Source organism: Puntigrus tetrazona, unplaced genomic scaffold, assembly GCF_018831695.1.
Source record: "Puntigrus tetrazona isolate hp1 unplaced genomic scaffold, ASM1883169v1 S000000665, whole genome shotgun sequence".
NCBI classification, from domain to species: Eukaryota; Metazoa; Chordata; class Actinopteri; order Cypriniformes; family Cyprinidae; genus Puntigrus; species Puntigrus tetrazona.
In genome coordinates this window covers 62,811-78,398 of record NW_025048286.1, presented here as the reverse complement: position 1 = coordinate 78,398, position 15,588 = coordinate 62,811, and the positions used below count along the sequence as shown (strand labels likewise).

Here is a 15,588-nt window from a genome sequence, read left to right as displayed (position 1 = left end):
CCACATAGCATTGTAAAGGAGTTTTTTTACAGAGGTTTAAAAAGCAGGAGACTCAAGTAAAAGTAAAAGTCAAAGGAATAGTACATTCAAAAATTAAAAAAGGAAGATATTTTGAAAAAGTTTGTAACTGTTTTAGGTCACCATTGACTTCCATAATATCTTTTATTGAAGTCTAAAGTGATCAAAACAGCCTGGTTACAAAATTTTTAACTACTTCTTTAACCTCATTTCTGTCTAAGAATAATATTTAATATGTTAATGAAAGGTTTTTTTATTTTATTTTATTTTTCCTTCCTCTTGTTAGCTTTAATGTTATTTATCTATACCATTTCAATACGTGCATTGTCATACTTTTGTGTTGTTTTTGTGTGTTTTATTGCAAAATGAAGTTTGTACAAAACAAAGCAAACAACAACAACAAACCCACTGGAAAACTAGTGCTAATTTTTTATTTATATTTAATTTATATTTGTTTATTTATATTTATATTATTATTTTTATATTTTTATTTAGGTTTTTAGTGTGTTTGGGAAAATGTGTGTATAAAGTGCTGTACATTGAAGATAAATGTAAATATTTAAACTAATAACCCTTGTTATTCAGAATTTTTTAATACTATTGAAATTGTTTTAGTATAGACATAGAGAATCAATTCTGAGTATCCTGAACATAGAGTGACCTCTGTCAGGGCCATAGCTATGTTGGCAGCACATCAGTGTGAAGGCACAACTGCCCCACAAACAGCATGAGTTCAAGTACTTTCTTACTCCTATTTAATTCACCTGTCCAATTGTGTCCTATTGTACTTCATATTGTAATAATTAAAAAGAGAATGGGTCTTGATAGAGATCACAGCAAGACAATAAAGAGAGATTCTATTTCTTCCAGTTTTTACTTTTTTTTTCTAATATATTTTACGTGTCATTTGTGTCTATTTCTTGTAAAGAATTTTAGGAAAAACAACTGAAATGCTGTTGATACTAAAATAAAACATAAAAATAGAAGATACTAAAATGTCATCCCAGTCTCCTGAGTTTAGGAAAAGCAATCCCTGAGAAATATTTTTTCCTATGTGATATTAGATATCAAACATAAGATGTTTAAGATTTAGAAACTATGTAGAACTGACACCTGAAAGACGTCTGTCAAATGTTTGTACACAGCAAATGCTTTCAGACCAAGAGATCTTTATCTAGAAGGCAACAGTATGCCATTTGGATTGTAGGCATTTTAGTGATGGAGCTGTGTCTTTAAGAGAGACATTGAGTAGGCGTGTGTATGACTGAACTGATGAGGCGTTAACAGCTCCGAGCAGTTCATTTACTGGTACTTTTGGAATCATTAAATTGATGGTGCCAGCGCAAACGGATTACAAATTGGACAACGCGTTTTCCACAAAGATGAAGATGTACGGTAAGTAACAATAAGCACGTTTGATTCGTGCAAGTTTTTAATGATTATGACAGCGATGCTAACATTACAGGGACATTGCTGACATTGCATATTTCATAGCATTGCTTAATGCGTGCAGGTTATTTGGACCTGTCCAAAATTCACTCTCTCAAGACATAAATAAACCTTACATAAAATCCACGTCAGCTTTTGTTTTTCAGTGCAGTTTACTGCCTTTTTTGTGTACGGCCACATATAAATCTGTGTAACACAATCTGTTAATATATTGCATAGATTTATATGTCGTCGTAGACAACGGCGTTCTGTTGTCTTTCGCTTGTCGGTTGCAAATCAGCGATTGGATGTAATGTGAAATTTAAGATGACACAATGGCGTTCATATAAGAATGCTATTCGTTCACTTCTGCGTCTGTGTTTCCAAATGTGAATATACATAATGATTATTATTAACAGTTCTATTGCATTCTTTATGCAAATTCATCAAAGGTGTTGTTTTGCCGGTGTTGTTTAGTGTAACGTTAGTTGTCTTTGTATTTTATTTCGTGGCGAGTAGTCACTGTTTCTCTCTTTCCACATAGGGAAAAGTTATGCTATTTTAATTTTCTGTTACCAAATAAACTACAGTACTCATATGATATCATTTTTGTTTGTTTCCCATTTCCATCATTACGCTAATTTATTGCCAAAATATTGCGGAGGTGTGTATATGCGTTTTCTTTTATGTATTTGCAGAATCTTGTGTTGCATTGTGTTGCCGTATAACTGTAATATGCGAGGCCTTGATAATAAAAGCATCTGGCAGTTGCAGCGATTTAGTGGCAGCGAGATTTGTGCCGACCAGCTTAGGCTATTCACTAACATCTGGATGTTGTGCTTCTGGCTGAGATGTAAGTAAGGTGAGAAGGCAGGTGTGTTGTTGGCTGCTTTCTTAAAGTGAGCGCATCTCCTTGATACCTGGCATATTGATGTATAAGGATTTTGACCAGCAAACTTTAAAATATAATTTTTTTTTTAGTTGGTTTAGTTTTTTTTTTTTCTTTTCATCTAATTGAATTGGTCATAGCCTTAAAAAATGCCATGCCATGATTTATATTTAAATTGATTAATTTACTTAATTTTTAGATGTTCTCAGTAATTAAAGTATTTGCATTTCTTTTGAGTTTTGTAAATAACAATGTCATTATGTCATAATGTCATTATTTTTATTTTTTTAAGAATAGAACTAAAATGGAGTGTAAATAGACTGTAATAGATCAAATAAAGATGGAAGAGATTTGAGTTGGGCAGGTCATTCTACCAGGAGTGATTTAATTAAAAAAATAATGAAAGTGATTTTGTACCTCTTTGGGCATAGTAGAGCAGCTGTCACTTGCATAATGCAAGTTTCTACAGTGTTGCCAATTTAGCAATTTTGTAGCTAGATTTAGCGGCTTTCACACCAATTTTGAGACTTTTTTTCAAAGGTTTAGGACAAATATAGCAACTTCTTGGACAAACCTTATTTAAGTTCTCACCTTGCCTACTAATGATATTCATCTTTATATAGACTGGTGAATTTCACATCATGATGTCATTTAGTGACATTTATTTACTAGTTTTAGCTACTTTCAATTAAAAGTGTTGTTTGAATTTCTTCTCTGGAAGACTCTGAGACCTAATGTTTAATATGATAATAATCTGCTGTCTTTATATGTTGGAACACTGTCTTGAGAACATGATGTGTGGCATAAAAATGCTATGGTTTGTCAAATTAAGGGCGGGCGGGTCTTTGTGAAGGAGAATTTAGAGTAGCAGAAGTTTGCTGAATCAGGTTCTGAGATCAAATCATGAACATCTTTCAGCAGAAAATTACATCTGGAATTTGTTCTTGATTTCAGTGTCAGAATTAGCATGCTGCCTTTGGCAATATATTACTTTCATTGTGCAAATATTGGACATAAACTTCTCCCAAATTACATAAAAATGTAGTCCATGTTAAAATCCTAAAGTATTTTGTGTTTATAAACAATTTCATTAATGTAAAAACAAAAAAACAAAAACAATGTGGAACATACATATTTCTATAATGGAAAACACTCTGCAGTGGTTGCATCACATGACATTTGGTTACACCCACATGGCATTTTCAAATTCAATTAAAATTTAAAAGCACAGAATTAGCCACCAAAACAAAACAAGTTAGCTTTTCAGAAAAGTCACTATAAAATGCTTATAGAAATAACTAATAGAATAATAATAGAAATAATATTCATTCTCTTTTGTGAGGTAATATACCACATGATATCTAAATGTGATAACTACATAACATCCAATAGACTATTCCTAGTTTCTTGATTGTTTGCCGCCTGCTCTGACCCTTGCTTGTTTATTGGTTGTACTCTTTTGGCTTTCCTGGATTGTACTGTTTTGCTGGTGTTTGACCCTGCATGTTTTGACTACTTCTATAATAAAGTCTGCATTTGGATCCCCAACTCTGTTGTCAGTCTCAGTGTTGAAGTTTGATTATCCATCTACCATCACAATCGATATATAAAGTTATGCTTTATAGTTTATTGTGCTGAATATAAATAAATCCATGTAGCACATCATTACTTGAAGTTATTGACAAATAAGAGTAAAGAAACATACATTAATTAAAAAGATAATAAATAAATAGTTGGACATGCTTGGTGTTAAATAGTCTTAAAGGATTACTTCACCCCAAAATTAAAATTTTGTCATTAATTACTTACCTCCATTTTGTTCCAAACCCGTATAAGCTTATTTTGTCTTCAGAACCCAATTAAAGATATTGACTGCCAAGGACTGTCAAAAATAGTCCATCTGCCATCAGTGGTTCAATCTGAATTTTGTAAAAAGACTAGAAAACTTTTTAGACACAAAGAAAAAAAACTACTTTATTCGAGGGACTCTAGAGTGCGACTAATTTGGTGCGACTAAAAATATTGTGAGGTCACACAGATGCGATTAGCTGTTTGAAGGGAAAAAAAAGTCTCTGTGACTATGAAAGTCTCTCTGTAGTTCAACACTGTTGCACACATTAGACACATATTGTGGTCTAAACCAATCAGAGATAATGAAGGTGAACCCCCCCTCTTTGATCGGCCGTGGTCCAGATATTCCCGTATGTGTGTGTAAATTAAAATGCTTGTGCTGCAGTCAGGCAGAGAGGGGAGTAGCCTAGGCACATTAGATAAAAAGAGGTGAATGGAAAGAACGATTGACAACTAAGAATGTTAAGTTAAGGCCTGATCTGTCAGAAAATAGCCAATGCTCCCCATAAAAAGTTTATGTCAAGCCCTGGTCCAGAGACAACATCAAGGCCCAGGTGTACTTCACTTTCCGTGTTTCTGTGTCTCACGTACAACAGACTACCGCACAAAGTATACTCAATTGCGAATTAGTGTGGACGGATGAGCTTGACAAAGCAATACCACATACTTGGCGCTCTTGCAGTATTCTTATCGACTTCCTCGACTTGAACTTGAATCACTCAGTAACTTCTGTAACTTTAATAAGTAATTGTAATACAACTTTTATAAGCACTGTAAAATACTGTTTAGGTAATTTTTATAATTCTATCTAATGTTCTCTCTGAGAGATAAGCCCCCCTAAAGATGAAATCTTAGAGCCAGAGCCTACTAAAATGAAAAGAGGGAAAGTGTATACATTTCAAAGATAGTGTCTTAACCAGTTTCCCTGGTTAATTTAGATTTTCTTTTTATTTGATTAAATTAAATTTAAAGCTCAGTAAAGCACTTTAAGCACTTTTTCAGTAAGTTAATCTCCTCTGTGTCTCACTGCATCAAACTCAAACTGCTTATGCTGTTCTTTATCAGCCACAACACATGGATATGTTTTCTACAAGTATTTTGCACTTTGATTTGAATGAGAACAGTGTATCCCTGTGGCACAGCTTACACAGAAGAGTGTATGTAGTTTGCGTCCAGTGGACAGTTTGCGTTCAGACAATGTATTTTATACTTTTCTAGGCTTTGACAGTGTTCATTACATGGCAGTCAGTGAGACAGTCAAAAACCTCCTGTTTTCATTCAGAATATCTTAAATTGTGTTCTGAAGATGAACAAAGCTTTAACGTGTTTAGAAGGACATAAGTGTAAGTGAATAATGACAAAATTTTAATTTGGGGGTGGAGTAACCCTTGAAGTAAATGCAAACAAAAAAGAAAAAAAGTCACATACAACTTGGATGGCCTGAAGTTGAGTACATTCACAGCTAATTTTAAATTTTTGGGTAAACTACTTTGAAAGTGACACAAAAGGCTAATCTGTGTCTTAAATGTTAATAAACAACAAAAATCTTAAAAAGAAAATTACTCAATGCTCTTGACTGAATTCCTTTTTAACCCTTGTGTGATTTTCGTTTGAGATGTACACTTAAGGTCTTGGGTCCCTAGAGATCCCAGACAACAAAATGTAATTTTGTAACAAAATTGTATTATTATTATTCATTTATTTTTTATTCAAAATTCACTTTAAATAAGACCCATATTTTTAACTTTGATTCATGAGATTAATATGAATCACTTGACATGATTTAGTGTAAAATGTTTGCCTAGTTTTAAATGCAGTTTTAAAAGAATTCTCACTTTTACAGTAGATGGCTGCAGAGCTTCACTGAAAGATATCTTTATATAGTTATTTTTGGAAAACATAATTTGTGGGTCAAAAAGACCCAGAAGGCCACAAAAGGGTATATATTTGATTCATACTGCAAAGATATACACTTGATTATAAAAATGATTTTGCCTCAGCATACTTTATATAGTTTTGTCATTTGCTTCCCCTTGTTTTTATTTTTAATAACCAAAATAAAAGGACACATTTTTGAATTTTGAATCTTTCCTTGTAATGTCTTCCAATGAGGAGCATTTATAAACCTTTGTATAACAAAAGGGAACATAATTTTAACTTCACAAAATAAATTAAATGTTTGATAACAAAACAATATATTCTGTACAGTAACAAAGGCTTGATTGATTACCAATGTTTTAGCCTAAATATATTTTAGAAGTATATTTTAAGAATAAAATATCTGAGAAGAACACATGAACATTGTCACGCGTGTGGTAAGCACGAGAGCACACAACTAGCATAAATGAAAATAAAGAGTTTTAATCTCCTCAGAAAATAAAAATAAATTACAGGCAGGCAGGCAGGCAGATACAACAAAATCACACGCAAATAAAGACGAGATTGGACAACATGAACTCAAAACACAGGACTTAAATACACAAGGTAAATCACAAAATTAACAAGACACGGCTGCAGACAATAATACAATTAACACGAACTAAAGGCAGGCACACAGAGCACATGACAGGAGACAAAAACAATAACAAAAGAGTCCAAGAGAAGCGACAAACATATTGTCACAACTATTATTAGTATTTATTGTCTTCATTCAAACATTTCTTCTTTGGCAATAGGCAATAGTACTGTATTTTACAAGACAATTGCATTAATTCATTTGCATTAATTCATTCCCTGGTTATTCCGCTGTTCACCGGTTTTGTGGAGTGTATAGTGGCTTCGTGGATATTATTGGCATTGCTTCTCTGACATCTGTCAATAATTAGCAACTTGACACAATATACAATATCTCTACAATGTTCTCGCATTGAATCACAGCTTGTAGTTACAGTCTCTTGTGCCTAGCTGGCATGTGTTTGCTGAAGAGATTTGTCTGCTGGAAAATCTGGACGTGTTTATTAATAGGATCCAAGTTCTATACTAGAAACACACTGGATCCCTTTGTCTCCGCACCACTGGTCGCCTGCCTGCTTTACAATGGCCTGTGCACATTGCTATATGTTATGCTGGGTACACACTAAAAGATTTTTTTTAGATGTTCAAAATGCATGTGACCACAAACATGAGGAAAATAATCGTAGAATTAACTGTTTTGCTGCTATAGTGTGTGATGTCCTCGGCCCCACCCCATACATTAGGATTTCTGATCGAAAATATTAAATGTTGAATGTTTGCAATCAGGGTGCCTCCAATGTTTTACCAAGCAGATTCAGTCATTCTTAACACATCTCACATCACAGAGATGTCTAATAATATAAAACTCTTGAGGATTGTCAGAAAGGGAGAAATTCCTTAATCAGCCCGATTGTCTTGTGGTGTGTACCAAGCATTAGTGGTACAGTGTAATGGTTCATAACTCATCTGGTGTTGTGTTTATGCAGAAAGTGTGGCCTTTTTTAGTATTAGCTAAGTAGAAGTCACATCATTTATTTAATGATAACAAATAATTAAAACTTAATAATTAAAAAAGTGTGCATTTTTTTTAACACCACAACTAATTTTATTTGAAAAAGCACATGAGTGCTTAAAAGTAAAACAGTGAAGGTGCATGATCCAGCTGATGTAAGATGAAAACATTGTTTTATCCTGACAATTTTTTTTAAGCCATGATTTTCAGGTCAGTTCAGTACCAAAAAACACACAAAAAAACTCCTGTACACTGGAGTAAGAAAAATATATGTTTGAATGATAAACCTGAAGACAATCAATATTTAACTGTGACAATATATAGTTAAATATATAGTTTGTGTTCTTCAAGCCATCTGTCACGATTGTGATAAGCAGGAGAGCTTACAACGAACATAAATGAAAATATATGAAATAAACAATATAAATACAGGCAGGCAGACAGGCAGGCAGGACAAAATCACACGCACATAAAGACGAGATTGGACAAACAGAACTGAAATCACAGGACTTAAATACACCAGGTAAAACACTAAATTAATCACACACAGCTGAAGACAATAAACTAAATTAGGTCACACGGAACACATGGCACACGACAAAAACAATAACAAAGTCCAGAGAATGTGACACCATCTCAGATATTTTCATAATTAAGTATTTTTATATATACAAAGTATATTTATAATCCATTCCTAATCGATCTTATCCTTAATCAACAGGTTTAGAAATGCTTCTCATTGCAAGTCATTGCAAGGGAAGATGTTTGAGTTGTTGTCCATTTTGCAATATATAAGCCAACTCAACCTAACCAGGTCCTTGCCTCAAATTTGTGATTTTGCTAATGATTTTTTCTGAAGAAAGATAAACATGTATAGTGATAAAATACAAAATAATTAATTTGTAAGATGTGTGTGAATATTTACTGAATAATTTTAACCTTGAATTCAGAGCCAAATAATGTTTAATTACTTTTAAACAGAGATTACTAGGTCTGTTAGTAGTGACTTTAGTGAGTTTTTTCTACCAAGTTTACATACCTGTAAATCAAAAAGTATTAAAGATATCTTAAAGCCTTTTTAGATAGTGGGTTATAACAAATACATTTCAGGCCCTATATGATTGAGTTACAGAGACACTGGAATTTTAATATGGCTCCAGGAATGAATTGTTAATTTGTAAAAATGTTCACTGGTCAAAAAAAACAAATGTGGGTCACTGTGCAAAAATATGATACTTCTTTTCTTTTGAAGAGAAAAGTCTGAAAAACACACCTCTATTTTCATCATTATCTCTTTTCCTTATGTCAAAACGACTAAATTGAATGCACCTGTTTGAATGCCATAAATATTTTTTCCAAAATTTGCAAATCAAGTCACCTTTATTTAGGCTACATAAATAAAGAGTGGAATAGTCAAACAGGCAAGGTTTGGTAACAATAGCTGAGATAACACAGGGCAGGCAGAGACGAAAACAGAGTCAGGCAATGGTCGAGGCAGGCAGACAGAATCAGAGTCGAGGTACAGGCAATAGGTCAATGGGTAGGCAGCAAATAATCAGCAAAATGAAAACACGGAACAAGGTCAAACACAGGAAGACAACAATAGAACAAACGCTTAGAATTACCAGCCGGAGCAAGGATAAGACTTCACAATGAGTACAATCTGGTAGCAGCTTGTATAGTAGTCTAATGGGGTACACCTGGGCAAGTAATCAGGGCTGGGAAATGGCATGATGGGAAATGGAGTTCTGAGGACTAATATTCTGGGGAGGGTTCCCTCCGGTGGTCGTTAGAGAGAGCCACAGAGGCGCGGTTCATGACAGAGCCCCCTCCCTGCGAGTGGCTCCTGAAACAAGGAATGACTCTACACTGAGGTCTTCCCCAAGGACGGGGTACTGGCCTGTCCGGATGATCCCGGGGGAAGTCAGTAGTTAGGAGGATCCAGGATATCCTGGGCATTAACCCAGGATCGTTCCTCTGGGCCGTATCCCTCCCAGTCCACAAGGTATTGTAATACCCTGCCTTGGCGTCACGAGTTGAGTAACCCGTGTACCCGGTAGGCTTCCTCGCTGTCGATGATTAAGGGAGGGGTTTCGCTCTCCGCCACCTCATCCTGGTCCCTCTCTCCTCTCGGGCCAGTAGCAGGTTTCAGCAATGACACATGGAAAGTGGGAGAGATGTGATAATTAGAGGGCAATGCCAGGCAGTAAGAAACAGGAGTGATTTGTCTTACGACTTTAAATGGACCCACATACCTGGGAGGTCCTTGGAGGATAACCAAACCCACTGCCCAGGTGTATAGACTGGCGATTCCGACGGCGGCGATTGGCTTGTTCATTGAGGTTTCTGACGGCTCATTGCAGATGAATGTGAGCAGCGTTCCACGTCTCCTCATTCCAGGCGTTGACAGCGGGTAGGTCAGAAGGCTTGCCTGTTCAAGGGAACAACGGTGGCTGAAACCCAGGATACACTGAAATGGAGTTAGTACCGTGGATGCCTTTCGAAGGGAGTTCTGTGCATACTCAGCCCACAGCAGAAATTGACTCCAGTCGTGTTGGTTGGAATGGCAGTAGGACCGTAAGAACCGGGTAAGTTACGTCCATCTTAGCAGGCCACTGCCCTTCTTGGTCAGAGAGGTGAGAGGTGCGGCTGTAGTGCTGTAGTTCTGAATAAATCTCCGGTAGAAATTGGCGAACCCCAGAAATCGCTGCATCTCCTTCAAAGTCCTAGGTTGAAGCCAGTGGACGACAGCATGAACCTTGCCCTCCTCCATGGTAACTCCTTCAGAACTGATGATGTATCCGAGAAAAGAGACTTGGGTCTGGTGAAATTCGCATTTTTTAAACTTGGCGTAGAGCTGATTCTGGATGAGACGTTTTAGGACAGCTCTAACGTGCTTCACATGGACCGGCATACTAGGTGAGTACACAAGGATGTCATCCATGTAGACAATAACAAACTGGTTGAGCATATCTCGGAATATTTCATTGACGAATGCCTGGAACACGGAAGGACTGTTGGAGAGCCGAACGGCATAACCAAATATTCATAGTGCCCGGTGGTCGTGGAGAAGGCTGTCTTCCACTCGTCCCCTTCACAGATTCTGATAAGGTTATATGCGCTGAGTGAAGTATTTGGTCTCCCACAGTTGTTCGAGGGCAGCCGGTACCAGGGGCAGGGGATAGCGGTACTTTACAGTGATGTCGTTCAAACTGCGATAGTCAATACATGGTCGGAGTCCTCCGTCTTTTTTCTTGACGAAGAAGAAACCCGCTGACACTGGTGAGGTTGAGGGTCGAATGAAGCCTTTTGCCAACTCCTCCTCGATGTAAGCCTTCATAGCATCTGATTCAGGTTGAGATAGGGAACACACGGCCTCGGGTAGGGACAGCGCCAGGTAGAAGTTTAATGGCGCAGTTGTAGTGATGGTGTGGTGGCAACTTTGTGGCTTCCTGTTCACTGAAGGCAGTCTCTAGATGTTGATATTCGGTCGGTATTGCATGTGGGCCTGATGATAGAGAAAGTTCATGTGCAGAGGCGCAGTTCATGACACTAGTTTTGACGTAGATAACAAGTGAGATATCAAGTACATTGGTGGTTATGGGAAGTGTTCCTGGTTTCTGTTAAGCTAATTAATGCAGCTTAACACCGTGTCCTAAATACTCATGAAACAACAAGATTCCAGGAACAAGCAATTTGACTATCCACACTAAACGTGATACACCATTGTAACGCAACAGAATCAAATATCACAGTCAGTCAGAAACATGTGTGGACAGCTCTCTCTGGAAGTGCCCTTTACTTAAAATACCTAAATATAAAGGACTTGTAACAATCCTTTAACAGATTTGAATATTTGAATTTTGTTAGTGTGTCATGTGTAAGGTTACACATTTACATATCAATCAATCAATCAATCATTTTTATTTATATAGAGCTTTTAACAACACAGGTTGTATCAAAACACTGAACCGTATAAAGTAAAAGAAAACAATGACAGGGATGTATAATGACGGAGAGATTTGAACAATTTGTTATTACATGAAGTTAAGTGTCCCCAACAAAGCAAGCCAGAGGCGACAGCGGCAAGGAACCAAAACCCCATCCATACAGAATGGAGAAAAAAAAAACCTTGGGAGAAACCAGGCTCAATTGGGGCCAGTTCTCCTTTGACTGGACGCCCAGCACTTAACCTCCATTTCAATTTTAAATGCAGCTGTGTCAAATAGTGTAAATGTGTGTGTGTGTGTGTGTGTGTGTGTGTGTGTGTGTGTGAGCATCAGGATCTGGTGATCTGACCACAGAGCGCATCTAGGTGTTCTGGTCTCTGATGAACATAATCTCTGTGTGCTGATCCACCATCTAGTCTGGATACAAACTGTGAAACAGATTAAGAAAGAAACAAGGCAAGGCAAGGCAAGTTTATTTATATAGCACATTTCATACACAATGGTAATTCAAAGTGCTTTACATGAGAGGAAGTTAAATAACAATAAAAGAAATTAAAATAAAATAAAAACACTGATTTAAGATAAATTAAATTTAAAGCAAAGAGATTGATTTAAAACAGTTTAAAATAAAAGAAGATAATACATAGAGCAAACAGTTCGGACGCAGCACAGTGCTCATTCTGTAAATGCACAACTAAACAGATGAGTTTTGAGTCTAGATTTAAAAGTGACTAATGTTTCAGCACATCTGATCTCTTCAGGAAGCTGGTTCCAGATGCGAGCAGCATAATAACTAAAAGCAGATTCTCCTTGTTTGGTGTGAACCTTTGGTATTTCTAACTGACTTGATCCTAGTGATCTGAGTGGTCTGTTAGGTGTATAAATAGTGATCATATCTGCGATGTATTTAGGTCCTAGTCCATTGAGTGATTTATAAATGAGTAAAAGTGCTTTAAAATCAATTCTAAATGTCACTGGAAGCCAGTGTAAGGACCTGAGGACTGGTGTGATGTGCTCTGATTTTCTGGTTCGAGTCAGAATCCTGGCAGCAGCATTCTGGATAAGCTGCAGCTGTCTGATGGTCTTTTTGGGAAGGCCAGTGAGGAGACCATTACAATAGTCCACCCTGCTGGTAATGAAGGCTTGGACTAGTTTCTCCAGGTCTTGCCTGGGCACAAAACATCTGATTCTTGCAATATTTTTTAGGTGGTAGTACGCTGATTTAGTCACTGCTTTGACATGACAGCTGAAACTAAGGTCGGTCTCTAGAATCACACCAAGATTCTTGACTTGCTTTTTGGTTGTTTGACCCCTTGAGTCAAGGTATGCATTCACCTTGTGAACTTCATCTTTATTTCCAAACGCAATGACCTCAGTTTTCTCCTTGTTTAACTGAAGAAAATTTTGGCACATCCAACTGTTGATTTCATCAATGCATTGGCAGAGTGAGTTAATGGGGCTGTAGTCATTTGGTGATAAGGCTAGGTAAATCTGGGTGTCGTCAGCATAGCTGTGATAGGCAATTTGATTCTTTCTTAAACAACAAGACTAATATTAGCATAGTTCTTTTATGATGTCACAAGTACATAGTGTTTTATGAGTAGTGTTCCCGGTTCCAGCTGATCTAATTAATGCAGCCTGAAAATCCTTTAATGGATTTGAATAATAAAAGTGTGTTGGTGTGTTATGTGTAGGCTAGGTTAAAAAGATGTGTCTTTAATCTAGATTTAGTCAGAAGGGGTGGTCGTAAATTTAGTTCGTAATTTAGATCTATTTTTAAGATGGAAAAAACGCAGTTTTACAGATGCTGGAAATATGGTTTTCAAAGGAAAGATTGCTGTCAAGCAGCACACCTAGGTTCCTAACTGATGATGAAGAATTAACGGGCCAGCCATCAAGTGTTAGACTGTGTTCTAGAATATTACATGTGGGGTTTTAGGTCACTTTTAGGTTTTTATTCACTCTCACTTATAGTCTCCAGTTCACCTGTCCTGCATGTCTCTGAATTGTGAAAGAAACCCATAGAAAACCAACTTTAAAACAAGGAGAACATGCAAATTCCACACAGAAGCAGCTGGGACTCTGTACATACAGTACCTCATTATACTTGACTGATTATTCTTTTTTATTATTATTATTATTATATTTTTTTTTTATCGCTAACAAGCATTGTTCAATACTGAAGCCACATTTTCAAATCTGTTCACACACTCTCAAATCTGTTCACACACCATTCAGACAAAATGCATGCAATGACCACATTTTTCATAATTCACAATCACTTTTTTGTCAATTATACTCCATAACTTGAAAAACACTATACATTTCAGCACATTTTTCAGATGCTAAACACTGCTTTCAAAACTGATAAGCACATTCAAATCAGAACGATGGCAAACTATCCATTTCTGCAGGAATTATATTAAAATATAAAATCTTAGCAGAATATTTATTATAAAATTTAATGATAATTATTCACATACAATTATCACAATTTAATAAACACAACTTAACTGCAATTTTAGCTGGAAGCTGATGCAGATTTTTGTCATATTTTTGTCATTTTTTTCTTTTCGTCTGTCTGTCTGTCTTTCTTTTTTCGTAACCCTCACAGCACTTAACATCCATCCATACATTCCATACATTTTCCCCAGTGCTTGTCACATATAGATATGAGTCTGGAGCCTTTCCTGTGTCAGGATGACCAGTCCGTCACACACATTCATATTCACACTCACTTACATACTTCAGTCTTCAAGTCTACAGTCTTCATTAACACAGAGAGAACATGCAAAATCCAGACAGAAAGGTTTTCTGCCTATCATTGTATTCTCCTATTTGAAACTCTTCAGTGCTTTAATACAATCTATATAGTTAAAAGTGCTATATAAACGAAAGTGATTGATTGATTAAAAAAGGAAGCATCGTAAAAATTGCTGCTTGAGGTAAAGCTGCATGATTTCATGCCAGTAAACCAAAGCACATTCTATGACACATCCTATGATGTTAGATAACTTAAGATACATAACATAGATGTAACATTGCAACTTGTATCTGCACAAAATGTTACACGCTGAGGGAGAGATAGCTCAGTGATGCACTTTTATAGCAGTGCACTGAATCACAGGCAGCAGACACAATTATCTATAGATTTCACATTCTAAAAAGTTGTCATTAGAATGCGATAATAAAATGCAAGTGAACTTGTACGTTACACACTATAGTGAGACGGCGAGATACTATGTAAGTGCATAGATATTATAAAGTGGGACCGTACTCTTAAAGCACATATGCCTTATTCCTTATGTGCCTATTTAAGTCACAGAATTTGATTTGATGATCAGACTATGTATCATTTCAGTTTTATTGATTAATTGTTCATCCCTCTTCAAATAATTTAATAATTTTATATTTTATTAATTATTAGCTTTATCAACTGATGGACCCTCTGCAGATAGTTTATGCATATGATGAAATTTGCCAAATTAAAAAAACTGAGCAGAGGAGCATAAACATCAGGATGAACAAGGCTAACAAACACTGTTTTAAAGGACCTTCAAAGTTGAAACTGGATTATGCTTGAATGAGAATGATTGAGTGAGTGAAATAAATCTAATGTTGGCAAGCCATCCTAAAGCCAGCATACTGTAGAGTCACGTTGCAAGAGCCGAAGAACCCAACATGCACAGCTGGTTTCAATCAGCACTTCCAAAAAAAGCAAGCCCATAGAGCTCCCTCATCTGAATGCACTCTCTCTTTCTCAGTGTTATTCACCCTCTATGTCTCTCTGTCTCCCTCTGACTTATAATCCCCATTTTCTCCTTGTAATACCTATGACATACCCATGTCATTATATAAATTTGTGTCACACACACACACACACACACACACACACACACACACACACATACACTTCCTTCTGAACTTTTTTTCCCTACGTTAAAAAATTTCCTCAGCATTAACCTAGTTAGAAGTTTTAGTGCATG

At 36.3% G+C, this 15,588-nt stretch overlaps 1 protein-coding gene across 7 annotated transcripts in view; it reads left to right on the top strand.

The window, feature by feature from the left end:
* The first annotated feature begins 1,275 nt into the window (after positions 1 to 1,275).
* The window catches only part of LOC122334880 (disheveled-associated activator of morphogenesis 2-like), a 75,890-nt gene continuing 61,577 nt past the window's right edge, over positions 1,276 to 15,588 (top strand). For all 7 annotated transcript variants that reach the window (XR_006248826.1, XR_006248825.1, XR_006248828.1 and 4 more), the window contains exon 1: positions 1,276 to 1,413. The gene's annotated coding sequence lies outside the window, so the exon portion shown is untranslated. The remainder of the gene's footprint in view (positions 1,414 to 15,588) is intronic.